Source organism: Trichechus manatus, unplaced genomic scaffold (assembly GCF_000243295.1).
Source record: "Trichechus manatus latirostris isolate Lorelei unplaced genomic scaffold, TriManLat1.0 scaffold00110, whole genome shotgun sequence".
Classification (NCBI taxonomy): Eukaryota; Metazoa; Chordata; class Mammalia; order Sirenia; family Trichechidae; genus Trichechus; species Trichechus manatus.
The window spans coordinates 6,086,799-6,101,855 of NW_004444046.1; the positions used below are offsets into that span (position 1 = coordinate 6,086,799).

At 40.6% G+C, this 15,057-nt stretch overlaps 1 protein-coding gene and 1 long non-coding RNA gene across 10 annotated transcripts in view; both read right to left on the reverse strand.

The window, feature by feature from the left end:
• The window catches only part of TNIK (TRAF2 and NCK interacting kinase), a 469,288-nt gene that overhangs the window by 279,337 nt on the left and 174,894 nt on the right, over positions 1–15,057 (reverse strand). The gene's annotated exons all lie outside the window — the stretch shown is intronic.
• The window catches only part of LOC111821844 (uncharacterized), an 18,499-nt gene continuing 6,411 nt past the window's right edge, over positions 2,970–15,057 (reverse strand). The window contains exon 2 of the long non-coding RNA XR_002825184.1: positions 2,970–8,132. This is a non-coding gene — a long non-coding RNA (uncharacterized LOC111821844). The remainder of the gene's footprint in view (positions 8,133–15,057) is intronic.

Genomic DNA, 15,057 nt, shown 5'->3' on the forward strand with positions numbered 1-15,057 from the left:
ACACTATTTGTTCTGTAAGCCTTCACCTGAAGTACAATAAAATATAAAAAATAAAAAAAAAATGTAAAGGAATCCTGAGACCCCTTTTTAAAAGCACTGGTCTTAAAATAAGGGGAGAGGGGAGAGGGGTACTTATTAAGAGAAACTTCTTCATTCAGAGCCTTGCTAAATAATAACCTGTGTGTCCTGATAGTGCAATGGTTAACCAAAAGGTTAGCAATCTGAACCCACCCAGGGGCTCCACAGGAGAAAGAACTGGCAATCTGCTCCCGTAAAGATTATAGCCAAGAAAATCCTATGGGACAGTTCTACTCTGTCACATTGGGTTGCTATGAGTTGGAATCGACTAGATGGCACCTAACAACACCATGGCGTCACACAAGTAGTTGGGTGTTTAAAAAAAAAATCCTTAAACTTTTTTTCTTTAAGTGGTAGAATCCTAGAGATCTCCAGCTCTTGCCAGTAGCCTGGCTTTTCTTCTCTGAAGTTGTATTTCCTGATTCTTGTGGGGAGAAAGTTTTCATCTAGTCATCAGCCGTTATTCCTCCATTCTGCTTTGGCAAATAAATCCTTTTTCTAAAATTCAATCCTCAGTGAGACTCACTGGGATTCTTAACCACATACCTCCTTGCCTATTACCTAACTCCTCCACATTGTGGTTATCACCATTACTTCTCTATTCATTTTTAATTTTTATTTACAGCCCATCTACTCTTAAAATGGAAATAACCAATCACAAAAGATACATCTTACTGCCTCTCCCATAAAGTCTTTCCCATAGCTCTCTGCCTGGCAAACTTTGACTCATACAGGAAGCCATGGACTGTGTCTGGTCCTCATCATCTTCCTCCTCCACAGATGGGGGTCTGGGCTCACACTGGATCAAATCCAGCCTCTTGTGGAGAGGATAAACAGTAGTTTTTGTTTACAGGATTTCAACCCACCAAGACTGTGAGATTTACATATTTTTCTCCTCCTGCCCTCATGGCTAGCCCAGAAAAGATGTTTAATGACTGAATCAACTAATGAATGGAAGACCATTAATTTAGAAATTTTTTAAAAATTGAAAGAAAAGGAGAAGCAAATGAATGAAATAACAAAGCTATTATAGGAATATGCTACTTACAGTACTTTAAATCTGAATCTGACTTTCTTGATGGCTAAGGAAGAAAAGAAAATAGGGGTTTGACTTCATTTATTCCCCACCCCCATCTAGTAAGTAGAATTAGTGCTTAATATTCTTTGTAGAAAAGAGGCGTGCAGAACTCAGATTCTAGTAAAAAGACCAGACTTACTGGTTTGAGACTGGAGGGACCCCAGAAGACATGGCCCCCGGACTCTCTGTTACCCCAAAACTAAAACCATTCCCGAGGCCAACTCTTTAGGCAAAGATTAGATTGAACTATGGGACATAAAATGATACTCGTGAAGAATGTGCTTCTTAGCTCAAGTAGATACATGAGACTAAATGGGCAGCTCCTGTCCAGAGGTGAGATGAGAAAGCAGAGAGGGTCCGGAGCTAGTTGAACAGACACCAGAAATCCAGGATGGAAAGGAGGAGTGTGCTGCCACAGTATGGGGAGAGCAACTAGGGTCACATAACAATGTGTGTATAAATTCTTGTATGAGCGACTAACTTGAATTGTAACCTTTCACTTAAAGGACAACAATAAAAAAAATAAATACTCCTTGTAAGCTAATAGGGGCAAAGTTTGAGTTTTCTGTTCAATGATATACTGAGTATCACTCAAGATGCACCTCAAGGCAGGTGGGACTGCTGAAGAAACCAATGTCACTCATTCCTAAAGACAGAATTGTGTTGTGGACTTCATAGGCTGCAGCCTGTCTTTTTCTTCAGGGAGAGTTTAATAGCAAAATTAAAGTACTTTACCAGGAGAAATGAGAGAGACTTAAGAGAATCATTTTATTCACAGCAAAGGCATCAAGCTTAGAAAAGTGGGGTAAACAGTGAGATGGATTAAAAACTGGAGTTGACAAATAAGGAACTTTGCTCGATTTTTTTACTTCTTTTTATGCAAATTTTCTCAATTCCTTTTCTTGTTCTACACTATTGTTAAGCAATTTTCTGCTATATATTAACCCAAAAACTTGTGGTCATCGATTCGAACTCATAGTGACCCTATATTTAAATAAAGCTTTTATTTTAAAGCATTGCAATACAAATTCTACTAGTTCCTCACCTTACATGATGACAAATAGTAAAAAGCTGCTACCACACTCCTCAGAATTGCGGCCAGAGCAAAAAATAGTAAAATATTTACATTTTTCTTTTCTTCCAGGAATATCTCAAGCACTTATGAAACACGAGTGCTACCCATTTATTTCAGATCATGCTCTCTTTCCCCCAAATGTATTTATCTTGTCAACACAAATCACAAAGTGACCCCGCCTCAGTGCCAAATTCCACTCATCATTCTCACTTCCTAAAATTCTGTAGGGTGGTGAGAACGTAATTTTAAAAAATACACTGCAAGTAGTATATTCCTATATTTACAAATATCAAATCATGTTCTGACAGCAAAACAGGAAAAAAAATTCAGTGACTTTCTCACTCATCCAAATCTTTTTAATATAAGGGAAGGAAAACTCAAATCATAATGTATGAGAACATTTTCTGCTGATTAAAATTATACAAATAGTTTTGTGCAAGGTGTTTATCTGGGTAAATATTAGTATAGCATTATTATCATTCACTGCCTCACTGCTAAATTGTATTCCTTCTGCACACTTCCCAGAAACCTCCAGGGAAAGCAGAAGGAAGCATACTTACGTGCGAGGAGCTCCACAAAGAAGCTCCCTAAACCTCTGGGAAGAATGAATCCCCCTCTGTGGGTCATAGGTGAAAAAATGGATGCTAATCGAAGTTCATAATTTGCTGAAAATAATATGGAGGTGTAAAGGGAAACCAGGATTCAATTCCAGGTCCATCCCATTCCAATTTCACGCCAGCTCCTCAACCCTGGGCTGCTTCCTGGAAGTAATCTCTTAGTATGGTGCACCTACCGCAAAACCAAGTATGTGTTAACCTGAGTCCAGTGGACCCAGAAATACTAACTACGAAGATTCTCCGAGCACTTTTTCCCTGGCTTCCCCATGATTCTAACAAGTTTTGCTAAGTGGAATGTTATAAAAATGAACACTTTTTCTTTACAAAGGAATTCAGAAAACAAAACCCATTGTTAGTATTGTCTTTATCATCAACTTTGCAGTAATTCAGATCTGCAAAAGCTTAGCCACCTAGATTTTCAGGAATAGCTGGGTTGGAAAGAGTGGGAAGGGTTTTAGCAAGCGGCACATATACATGACCAGGACACATCAAAGCCCCCAACAGAACACAGGACTTCCCATGAGTGATGGTGAGGGAAGGTGCCCACCTGCCATGGACAGCATGTCTCCAAGCCCAGCCCTTCCGTGGGAAGCTGCCTGCCTGCCCACCACAAATCTCAGTCTGCTGGGCTGTGAACAAAGGAAGAGGGAGGGGAGACATTCTGTAGCATTGATCTCCACACCCTCAGCTGTGCCTAATGGCGACTCCAGATCAAGGAAAGGCTAGATGATGTTCAGCATATCTGACTAAGAAAACATGTACACAATTGTATATGTGCTATGTTTAAAATATGAAAGAAAGAAAAAAAAGACTGGGAGGAAATACACCAAAAGGTTAATAAAAGTTATTGCCAGATAGTGGGACAATCATGAGCTGTCTCTGTATTTTTCTACCTCTTTCAAACTTTCATCAGAACAAAAATATATATATATATATATTATTTTTATACCCAGAAAAGAATTTCTTCGTAAATATTTATAGATTATTTTAAATATTTCCATTTCCAAACTAAACTAGGAACTAGAGGGTGGTAGCTTGATGATCCAGAACAATTTCTCTCTGATGGGTTCCATAGAGCTGAGGCAATGCTAAGGTTTTTAACCACTACATACACAAACCACTTTGGGTGTGTTTGCTCAAATTACCCTGTTTTTGGATGGTTTCCAATGAGCCGGAAGATCTATTTAACTGAATACTTTCAACCTACTGTGCCAGGACTCTTCTTTTAACTGGGGTCTCTTTCCTCTTTCATTGTTAATTTTCAAATTTCTAAAACATATCCAGTTACTTTACCAGTTTCCTTCAACTATTGTGCTAAAACGTAATAAATTTGCCTCCTTTTCTCAGCAGGCATGGCACAATGCCCAGTTCATTAATTCAGCAGCATTACCTGTGTGTCTCTGACAACACTAACTGCTTTGGCTTTTACAAGATGCATATTCTCGAATTCTGGTTTATGGCCTGAATCCAGGAGCTCCCACGTGGGGCATCTCGGATATTCATGGCAATTGCTAATGCCTAAAGATGAGCATATTGGACCACAGAGTGCCATTAAATGTACTTTTGACCTTCAAGATATGTGTGTGCTTAAGTTCTCCACGTGGCCTCCGCAGCTGCTCAGCATGCTACACCGAAGAAGAAATTACATTTCCGGGGACTCGCTTTGCAATCACAGAGACAGCGTTTTGAAAAGGAGAAAGTAAGAATGAAAATGCTTAGAAACTAAAGAGATTTTACCAGCAGGTGGTTTATAAATTCAAAACCAGGAAGATTACCACCAAGGATCTCAGCTTGTCCAATTTTGAAAAATTTATCTTTGTCATTATTTGTACTGTTTACCAACTTTTATCTTAAAAAAAAAAAAAAACTAGAATTACACATAGCTAGAATGACAGAGGAGTCCCTGGATGGTGCAATTAATGCACTCAGCTGTAAACTAAAAGGGTGGCGTCGAGGGGCTGCAGAAGAAAGGCCTAGCAATCTATTGCTGAAAAATAAACCATCTGAAGATCCCATGGAGCACAGTTCTACACTAACACACATGGGGTCACCATGAACTGAAATCAACTCAATAGCAAGAGGTTTTGGTTTTTGTTTGTTTTTTTCTTTAGAATCACATAACAATAGTCAGTAGATCCAGAAGGCAATTTAGAGATTCTGAACTTCAGCCTACACATTTTGAAGATTAGGAAAACTGTGGGAGTTAAGAAGTTAGGGACAAGCAGGGAAGGAAACACAGAATTAATGGTAGAGATGGTTCCCAAAATGGCTTACTTCTGCTCTCCTTACCTGCCAGTCCTAGACAGCAAAGTCTGTAATTGTTCCTGTTGTCATTAGTCTGATGTTCCATAAAGGAGTATTCTTGTGTAAGTACAGATCATTTTAACAGTGAGAATTTCACTTATCATTAAAATAATTCTAACAATTAGCAGTTCACTTATGATTTTAAAAAAAATCATAAACTATGAAATAACAAACACACAGTTATGTTCCCTCAAAGTAGGATTCTACTTTGGGTGAGGGGCGGGAGAAAAAGGGTCCCAACACTTAAACAATGAGAGGAGGTGGGGAGCTATATACAAAAAGAGCAGACCTATCACTCTGAGAGCAGCAATCCCGCTACCTCACCTTGAGAATCAACGCAAATACAAGTATTCTCTGAAAATGCATTCCCTTGGATAAATCACTGATTATGCTAAATTAACTGCTCAAAGACTATCCTTTCTCTCTGTTCTGTACCATGTTGAGTGCCCTGAGAACTAGCCTGTAAGTTCTGCTAAGTGCCTATTGGGCGTCAGCACAGGAGAGTGTTCCTTCATTCAGTCATGATGCGTGAGATACATGTGAGGCTCTAGGATAGGTGCTCCAGTGGGGGTGACACACAAAGAAGAGGAAGACACAGGTAGGAAAGAATACAGAGATACCGAGGCTAATTTAATTTAAACATTCTATATTGAATGTTTTAGGTGCTCAATAAATGTTGAATTATTGGTGTCATATCATAGGATGTTCAAAAATACATAGAGGAAAAGTAAAGATCATGAGTAAAACAAGCCACGTTCTCCAGAGGTGAGGACCACTACAGCCTCTTGTTACTGGCATCACCTTAGAACCACATCCCTTAATACAGTCAGGCTTTGGGCATCTGAGATTTCTGGATTAGGAGAACCCTGACCAGCACCAGTTGCCGTCCAGTGGATTCCAATTTATGGTGACCCCATATGTGTCAGACTAGAACTACACTCCATAATGTCTACTTCAGCATCACTCTGCCACTAATAGCCACAGTGGCCAACCCAGACTGTTCTATCTGCTATGACCCTAAGGCTTTTGGCTGCAACCTCTGAGAAATGGTCTTAAAAGGAGAGCCTGTGAAAATATCTGACTCAACTTTTGGGATACCAAGGATATTCTGATAAAGCCTAAAGGCTAGCTTGGAGTTCTCCAAGCTGGGGCTGCAATCCACTTCCTGCCTCTCTGGCATTTGCCTAGGGACTCACTTCAGAGCTTCACAGACATGGTCTTGAATCTATAAAATGGGAAACCTATTGCCATGAAGTCAATTCTAACTCATAGCAACCCTACAAGACAGAGCAGCACTGCCCCAAAGGGTTGCAAGGAGCAGTTGGTAGATTTGAACTGTCAACCTTGTAGTCAGCAGCCGTAGCTCTTAAACACTGCACCACCAGGGCTCCTATAAAATGAGAAGTAGCTGCTAAAAGACTGGGGATATTTAATCTAACAGCTCTGGGAGTTTTGTTCACTCATTCACTCATTTATTCACTCGCTCTTTTAAGAGTATGCCTACTGGATGAGTTTGGCTATCTGTCCTCCAGGGATTCATAATCTGCGTGTGTGCCGGTGTGGGGGAGAACATAAACAAAACCTCATATTATAAAGTGCAATGGAGATTTATGAGACTTTAAGAGGTTACAGAGGCTCTATAGAGGTGGCGTTGAAGTAGATTCTGAGTGAGGAGAAAGATTCAGAAGGCAAAAGAAGGAGACGAAGGGTCTCTAGGCAGAAGAAGAGAAGCAGTACCCCAGATAAATGAATATCTGATTTGTGTAGCTTTCAACTGTCATTGAACATTTTCGTTCTTTATTTTCCCTTTACAAACAAACAACAGTACAACATCCCAAATTCCTGAGTGCTATGGAACTCATGTAACAACTACAAAACACTCTGAAAATATAAAATGCAACAAAAATTCTAACAATCATTAACAACAACTCTCCTCAAAAAGAAAATGAAAAGTTTAATTGCTGCTTTATCTAGAAGTGAGCCATTCAACAAATACAAATTGCCTAGGAAGTGGGGGCTGGCGACACGAGATCTAAAATCCTCCTTTTGAGAGAGAGGGGGAAGAGTTGCTAATATTTCAATATTTAGTGAATCTAGCATTTTTATAACCCCTCATGAGCCACAGTGACACACAGATTTATTTCTAAACACAGCATCCCGTGGGTATTATGCAATTCAGTTCAGTCTCCTCATCTGATGATGATATTGTTAACTGTGAATCCATATTTTCTCCTCTAAACAATGTGTTGGACCAGAACAAATGTCATGAACTCACCCTGGTTTCTTCGCATTGAAGAGAGTAAATACAATATTCCATTCATTCATTCATCCAAATTCATTTATTTACCAAAACATCATTGCATTGGAATGTTCTGTACCAGTTCATATGAGCTACGACCACATACTGGGGGGTACACGCTCACCTATGTGGCTATATAGTTGGTTTATCCTACTGCTTTCTCCACAAAGCAAGAGGCTGCCACTGACCTCAAAGAGTTTACAGTCAAGAGAGTGGGCTACACAAATCTCTCTCTTCTTCCTTGTGCTTATCAGAGCTGCAGTTTTAACTCTGTGGTTCTGATCATGTGCTTATGCACATCTCTACCAGAACACTGGAGCCCTGATGGCATAGTGGTTAAGAGCTCGGCTGCTAACCAAAATGTCGGCAGTTCAAATCCACCGGCTGCTCCTTGGAAACCCTACGGGGCAGTTCTACTCTGTCCTGTAGGGTCAAAATGAGTCGGAATCGACTCAGTGGCAACAGGTTGTTGTTTGTTGTTGTATTCCTTATTACATTCAGGCCATAGGAGAGAGGGCCTCTCCTGGGGTCTCTGGCTTCTTCCATGCTGGCGCATTCTACCTGGTCAGCTTATCCGTTCTTTAATTAGCAGGTACAGCTAATAAAACAAAGATGTCCTGGTTTTGATTTAAATGTTCTTATTGTACCCAAGATGATATTCTGATATATCTTGTCTTCTACCTGTAAATTGAATAATAAATTATACAAACTGTTACTAAGGGCTTCATTATAATGGTTTACACATAAAAGGTTAAATCCAGCAGATAAAAAGAAAATACCTCAGTAAAATTACCTATGAAGGAAAACAAAGACTGATATGGCTACCTCACTGTTCACTTCCTCAGGCTGAAAAGTATAATGTGGAAAGAGATATGATTGAGTTTTATGATACTTAAAGAGCACAAATATTCCCGGTTTCAGTGCGATCCGAAAGAATAAAGTCACCACTTCCTTCCTTCCTTTGTTGCTGAAAGGTAATAGTATCTTATCATCAAGGTTTTCTTCTCAAATACATGATTTACACAAAAAAGGGGGAAAAAAAGTTTCAATGTATACCTACTGGTTTTGACTCAAAAAAAAAAAAAAAAAAAAAAAAAAAAAGTTGCTAATAAGGGTCTTTTGACAAAAATCATCACCATCATCATCATCATCCCATGTGGGCATACTCCATATAGACTAATTTCACTTGGCCTTCATATTTCTTAGGAAGCTTTTGCTACCTTCACAAATGGCTTTCCAAAAGATAGGGCAAGCAAACAGCACTATAAATGGGCTCTGTCAAAAACAAAAATACATATTTGGTTATTAATATTCTCCCTCCTCCTGGCTTGCTTGACACAGAACTGGCTGTATTCCCTTACCCCAACACAGAAGAACAATGGGACCCTGCAAGTCAGATGCATCACACTTTAACCATAGGTGTCCTCCCCAGGAAGCAGGGTGTCAGATGGAAGACCAGAAACCCAGAGGGTGGGACATCTGTAACTAGGATAATTCCAATTAAAACTAAGGAAGAAAACAAACTAATAATAATAATAATTAAATAAACCCTGTATATTAATGAACTGAAAGGAGGGGAAAACAAGGATTTTTTTAGCAACAGCTGTGCAAACTGATTTTTTTCATCATTCGTATAATTTTAAAAGCACTCATCCCAACTGCTGCCGTCATGCTAGCAAATCCAAGAAATTCAAGACATGTAAACAAGAACAGATTTGCCCTTAAATCCCAAGGTCAAAGTCAGCATCTGCTGTTTCATAGAACAAGAGGAGCTTTCTTTTTGCTGGTTAGTTTGTTGTGAGGTTGTTGTTTTTTAAAACAGAAAAAAAAAATAAACAAAAATTCTCTAGATATTTCCTGGCTGCCTTAGGTGTTACAAAATAGAAAACCCTATGTAAAAGAGCATAAACATCTTGTGTTTTGATATCTGAGTTGCCTAGATGAAAGGCCTGCCACGCTGTGATTTTAAAAGCTGACAGGAAAATTCATTTTCATACCAAGTCCCCCTCATGCCATTTGGCTATTAAATTATTCAAGGAATTTCTCTGCCTATAAAGATTAATAATACCAACCCAAGCCATTTCTTAAAAACTATTTCACCTCCTGCAGGAGACAGATGGACTACAGGAAAACAGCCTATCATATTACAAGCAGACAAAAAGATTTCAGATTAACACACCAGGCACAGAAAGCAGCAAGATATGAAATTACTGACAAATGGAACCAAGTATTTTTCAGAGCTATTATTTTTTTTAAAATAAACATAATTTGAAGCTCATTATAATTGAAGTTTACCTGTTTCTCTCCCAAACCCAACTCATTAGTATAAATATCAGTTCCAAAGACTCTGAAAATCTAGTGGAACCTTATTAAAACACACTGGTGTCAAGAGACAAAGATACCACCTGCTATAAGGCCCTTTGTGTTTTAGAAAGAAATGCATTCCACAAGTCTGGATATGTGGGTTGGATCCATAATATAGAATGTGGGATTTTAATATACATTTACATTATTTTAAATAATGTCACCAACCCTTGAGAAGATATTCTAGCTTCTACAAAACCTAAACATGTCCTATTTATCGATTCTCTCATAGATGAAGGAATTTCCCAAGAGTTGTATTTCAGTAAGGGTCAATATGAAAGGATTACAGTGTCATTAAAATCACAGAAGAAGTGTATTTATAGATTCACAGGAGCTGGCAAAGTGCTTTCCTTTTCATGGATATTATTTTCAAATTAAATACTTAATTAACCAACTGTAGTAGTCATCTAGTGCTGCTGTAACAGAAATACCACAAGTGGATAGCTTTAACAAAGAGAAATTTATTTCTTCACAGCAAAATAGGCTAAAAGTCCAAATTCAGGGCATCAGCTCCAGGGGAAGGCTTTCTCTCTCTGTCAGCTCTAGAGGAAGGTCCTTCTCATCAATCTTCCCCTGGACTAGGAGCTTCTCCGTGCAGGGACCCCGGGTCCAAAGGATGCATTCTGCTCCCGGCACTGCCTTCCTGGTAGTATGAGGTCCCCAACTCTCTGCTTGATTCCCTTTCCTTTTATCTCTAGTAAGATAAAAGGTGGTGCAGGCCACACCCCAGGGAAACTCCCTCTACATTGGACAAGGGATGTGACCTTAGCAAGCTTGTTAAATAACCCCACCCTAATCCTCTTTAACATAAAATTACAATCACAAAATGGAGGACAACCACACAATACTGGGAATCATGGCCCAGCCAAATTGATACACACATTTTTGGGGGGACATAAGAAAAGGCCTCTTTGTCCTTCATTTCTGTGTTCATCTACCTAGGGATGCTATAATGCAGATAGAGCAAACACGCTCCCCTTCCCCAGCAAAGCATTAACTTTGGCATTAAAACAACAACAAAATAAAAAACCAAACCTGTTGCCATCTAGTCAATTATGACTCAGTGACAGAGTAGAACTGCCCCATAAGGTTTCCAGGAAGCAGTTGGTGGATTTGAACTGCCGACCTTTTGGTTAGCAGCCGAGTGCTTAACCACTGCACCACCAGGGCTCCAACTCTGGCACTAGTAGCTACTTTTTTAGTGTGGGACAGACAAACTCCAGTCCAAGGGCCAAGTGCGGCTCGTCACCTGTTTTTGAATAGCCTATGACCTAAGAATGGTTTTTACATTGTTAAATATTTGGGGGAATTTTTTTTTTCCATTGATATGTGACAGTTATATGAAATTCACATTCCAGTGTCCATAGCTGAAGCTGTACTGGAACACAGTTATGTTCATTCCTTTGCATACTGTCTAGGGCTGTTTTCACTCAACAAGGACAGAGTTGATTATAGTTGCAACAAAGACCATATTTCCACAAAGCCTTTACTATCTGGTCTTTTACAGAAAAGGTTTGTCAGCCCATGTTTTAAGTACATGAGATTTATTTTCCTAATATCTTACTATAAAATATTTCTTTATATTCCATTGCACATTCTATCAACAGATAAAGATGGCCAGATGTCTGCTGGGGGGCCGGAGTAGAAAATGGTCTCAACATAACCCAACACACAGATAAATTCTAGCTTCTCTGCCTAGGCCTTCAGAAAACCCTGTTAGTCCTAAATATTTATAATCTTCTATTAAATTAAGAGTGAGGTGGATTATGTTGCTCTAAAGTCTAATTCATTCACCTATCTGTTGAGCACCTACTGTGTTCCAGGTCAGTGCTGGGCGCTGCAGATTCCACGGTCAACAAGATGGACATCATCTTTGCCCTCTGTGGACTCTGCACATCTAGTAACCAGCCAATGGCAGTTTTAAAAATTACTTACACATTAAAAAAAACTACACATTCCACAAAGTAATCCCAACAGTCATCGGCAGTAACAGCTGATCAGTTCCAAGCAGAACTTCACAAACAAGAAAGTCTCCGTGTCCAAATAAAACAATTAAAAGTTCTGTTTTTATATACCTCTTGATTCTGAAGGTGCCACTGATGGAACACATACACGCACACACATAGTAGGAAGGAGTGGGGAGGGAAGGGTAAAGAAAAAGATTTCAGCAACCTTCACCTAGGGTGAGTTTAGGTGAAGCTCTAGTATCTTCAGGTTCTGTGCACTTAAGGTGTGAATTCTTTTGGGTAACTGAACTATGAGGACATTCAAACTGGGTCAAAAATCTCTCACTCTCACAGAGTTCCTTGGTATTCTACGTTCCTGTTGACTTCATAGAGAACTAAGCAAGCATAAAACGTCTCTAGAGAAAAGCAGCACCTGGAATCTAGGGCAGAAAGAACAAAATGACTTTACAGGGCAGCTACTAGGTCTCTGTTACTGTCTCACACAGAAGGCTGAGTGAGCCCTGCGTAGTCTATTTGCATCTGACACTATCTGGGCTGGTTTTCCCATTAGAATCTGAGTTGGTGGGGGTCAGGTGTTCTTATTTATCTAATTGATAGTAATTAGATGAGCCACTATTACCTACAAAAAGAACTAGGCTGGAGAGGTGGAGAGGTTTTGCAATTCACCATAGATAAAAACCATTTAAGAGAAGTGCAGTTAGCTAAACTTCCAGAAACACCAGGCTTTTTGATCCAGATATCAGCAAGCCCCAAAATGGAAAGATTAACCTGATCTAAAGGAAAAGACCAGTTTGTATAAAGGAAGAAGAACTGGATTGCCTGCTGCCGTTTCTAATAGGTTGGCCTTTCTCAATATACAAATAGAGAACAGACCAGGAAGAACACCGAGAGAGGAGAAAGGGGAGGGTGCTCAACACCAGAGTGGCAATAAAGAAGTAATGGTGGCTTAATGAACAAAGAATCCAGAGGCAAAATGCCTCTGCTGACTATGGGCTATGTCTCGGGATTAGTAAGATGCTCTGGACATCTTGGTGGCTTCCAAGGGTCCCTTTGCCATGATAAGTCACATGAGCTGTGGCCAAAGTTGCTAGATTTAACAAATAAAAATGCAGGATGCCAGCTGACTTTATGCACTATGGGACATAATTATACTAAAAAAATCATCCATTGCTTATCTGAAATTCAAATTTAACTAACAGACTGCGTCTAAGTAGCCAAAACAAACAGCCAAGGTCAGTGACATTTTAAGGATTTGGAGAGCAGATGACAGCTCTCTGACATGCCAGAAGACCACTTTGAAGGAGGTTTGTTTGGAGTTTTAATTCATTAATTGATATTTGCAGAAGTGCTGGGAAGTTGGAGAACCTGCTTCCACTACTCGTATGAGAAAGAGGCAAACCTTCTGACATCAGGGACTTCTGTCAGAAAGGAAGTTCCAGAGGCCTTGCCAGGTCGGGCTGTGTTCCCAAGCCTCATCTCCTCCATCTTCAAGACATCATAATGACTGAGGTTCATAATGATGCCTCATGTCCCCACGGGTTTAATTTGTTTAGTACGGCTTATGTACGGCAGTAAGCATTTGTGTGTACGAGGGGGAGGGTTGGAATTGTTTCCAATAGATTGGTTACAGTTACATAAGTCAGGTCCCTAAAATATCATCAGGCCAAGAGCTCTGGACACAGAGGAGAGGCCAAGATGGTGGAGTAGTCAGAGGCTTCCAGTGGACCCTCTAACAACAAAGACCCAAAAAAACAAGTGATTCGATTATATATGGCAATCTGGGAGGCCTGAATATCAAAGGCAGAGTTGAGGAGCTGGACTGAGTGGCAGGCGGAAGGAGAGACGGTTTGGAAGCAGTGAGGAGTTGCAGACCTGATCTGGCGAAAGCCTGAGCCCTTCAGGCCTGAGAAGCTCGTGGGTGAGCGGTGAGGCAGGCACGTTTTCCACACCAGGAGAGAACCAGCACCAGAGAGTCTACACAGCCACCCAGGACCAATGAGAAGCAGCCCTCATCAGCGAAAGATAAGTACCTGCATATGGCTTACCGCGTGGATCAAAAATACCCCCTTTAGGGAAAAACTTCTTTCCCATTTACTTCCCCGCTCCCTGCTCTGCACTGGGTCCCGCGATGGCTTCAGCAAGTGCCAAGTCCCCTGGGCCGGAAGTAGAATTCATCACATGCCCGGAGCCATTCTCCCTGCCTTAGAGAGTGAACAAATTAACAAACGGGAAAAAATAAACTGCCGGCTCCCCTAAGCCAGGAACCCAGGATAGGCACAGCTCCTTTGCTTAGGCACAGGCATAAGGGATCCACGGACTTTGAGTGCCTTTTCCCCTGCATAGACTTGTGTGGGCCCATCTCAACAGCGTAGGCCCTCATTACCGCAATACAACAGGGTATATACTGGAACCCTAACTTCAACTGTTTCAGCTGTGAAGTGGCAGGTTCTTGACATTTGACACTGCTCTGCCCATTAAGCAGGGTCTTCACCTACCCACATCAGGGGCCTGAGGACTGGTGACTCTACCCACGCCACCTAGCCACTTGCGATAGGGGCCCATAAATAAGAGGTCCCCCCAGTCCTTACAGCCAACAGCATTAGGTGCTCATAGTCCAGCTACAAAACCCACCCACCTACGTGCTCTAGGGAACAGTGAAACACCTTCCTCCTGGACACTCCGGGGTGGCTGTCAGCGCCCTGCCTTGCTCAGAGTGTGTCCCCGTGCTGCAGCCAGATGTCTGTGCCTACACCAATCACCCATGCCTGTCTAGGACTGTAAGTGAGAGCCTACACCACACACTTGGTGGCTATCTACCTGGGCACCTAAGCTGAATCCATACAGGAGGAGTGGGCGGACTCCTGAGCTCACATACCTAGTAACAGATCTAACCACCTGGTGACAGGACATTAGAGCTTCAAAGTTGCCAATAATCAAACTAGCTCATACGAGCAGCCTACTTGGGTGTATCAAAACAAAAAAAGAAGCTAGGACACAGTAAGCAAACATAAAATAAATAAATATAATAACTTATTGATGGCTTAGAGACAACAGTCAATATCAAATCACATAAAGGGGCAATCCATGATAGCTTCAGCAAGCTCCCAAAATAAAGAATCTAGAAATTTTCCAGAGGAGGAAGATTTCTTGGAATTACCAGAGGCAGAATACAAAAGATTAATATACAGAACTCTTCAAGAAATTTGGAAGGAAATTAAGCAATACGCAGAACACACAATAGAGGAAATTAGAAAGATTAGAGAAGAGCATAATGA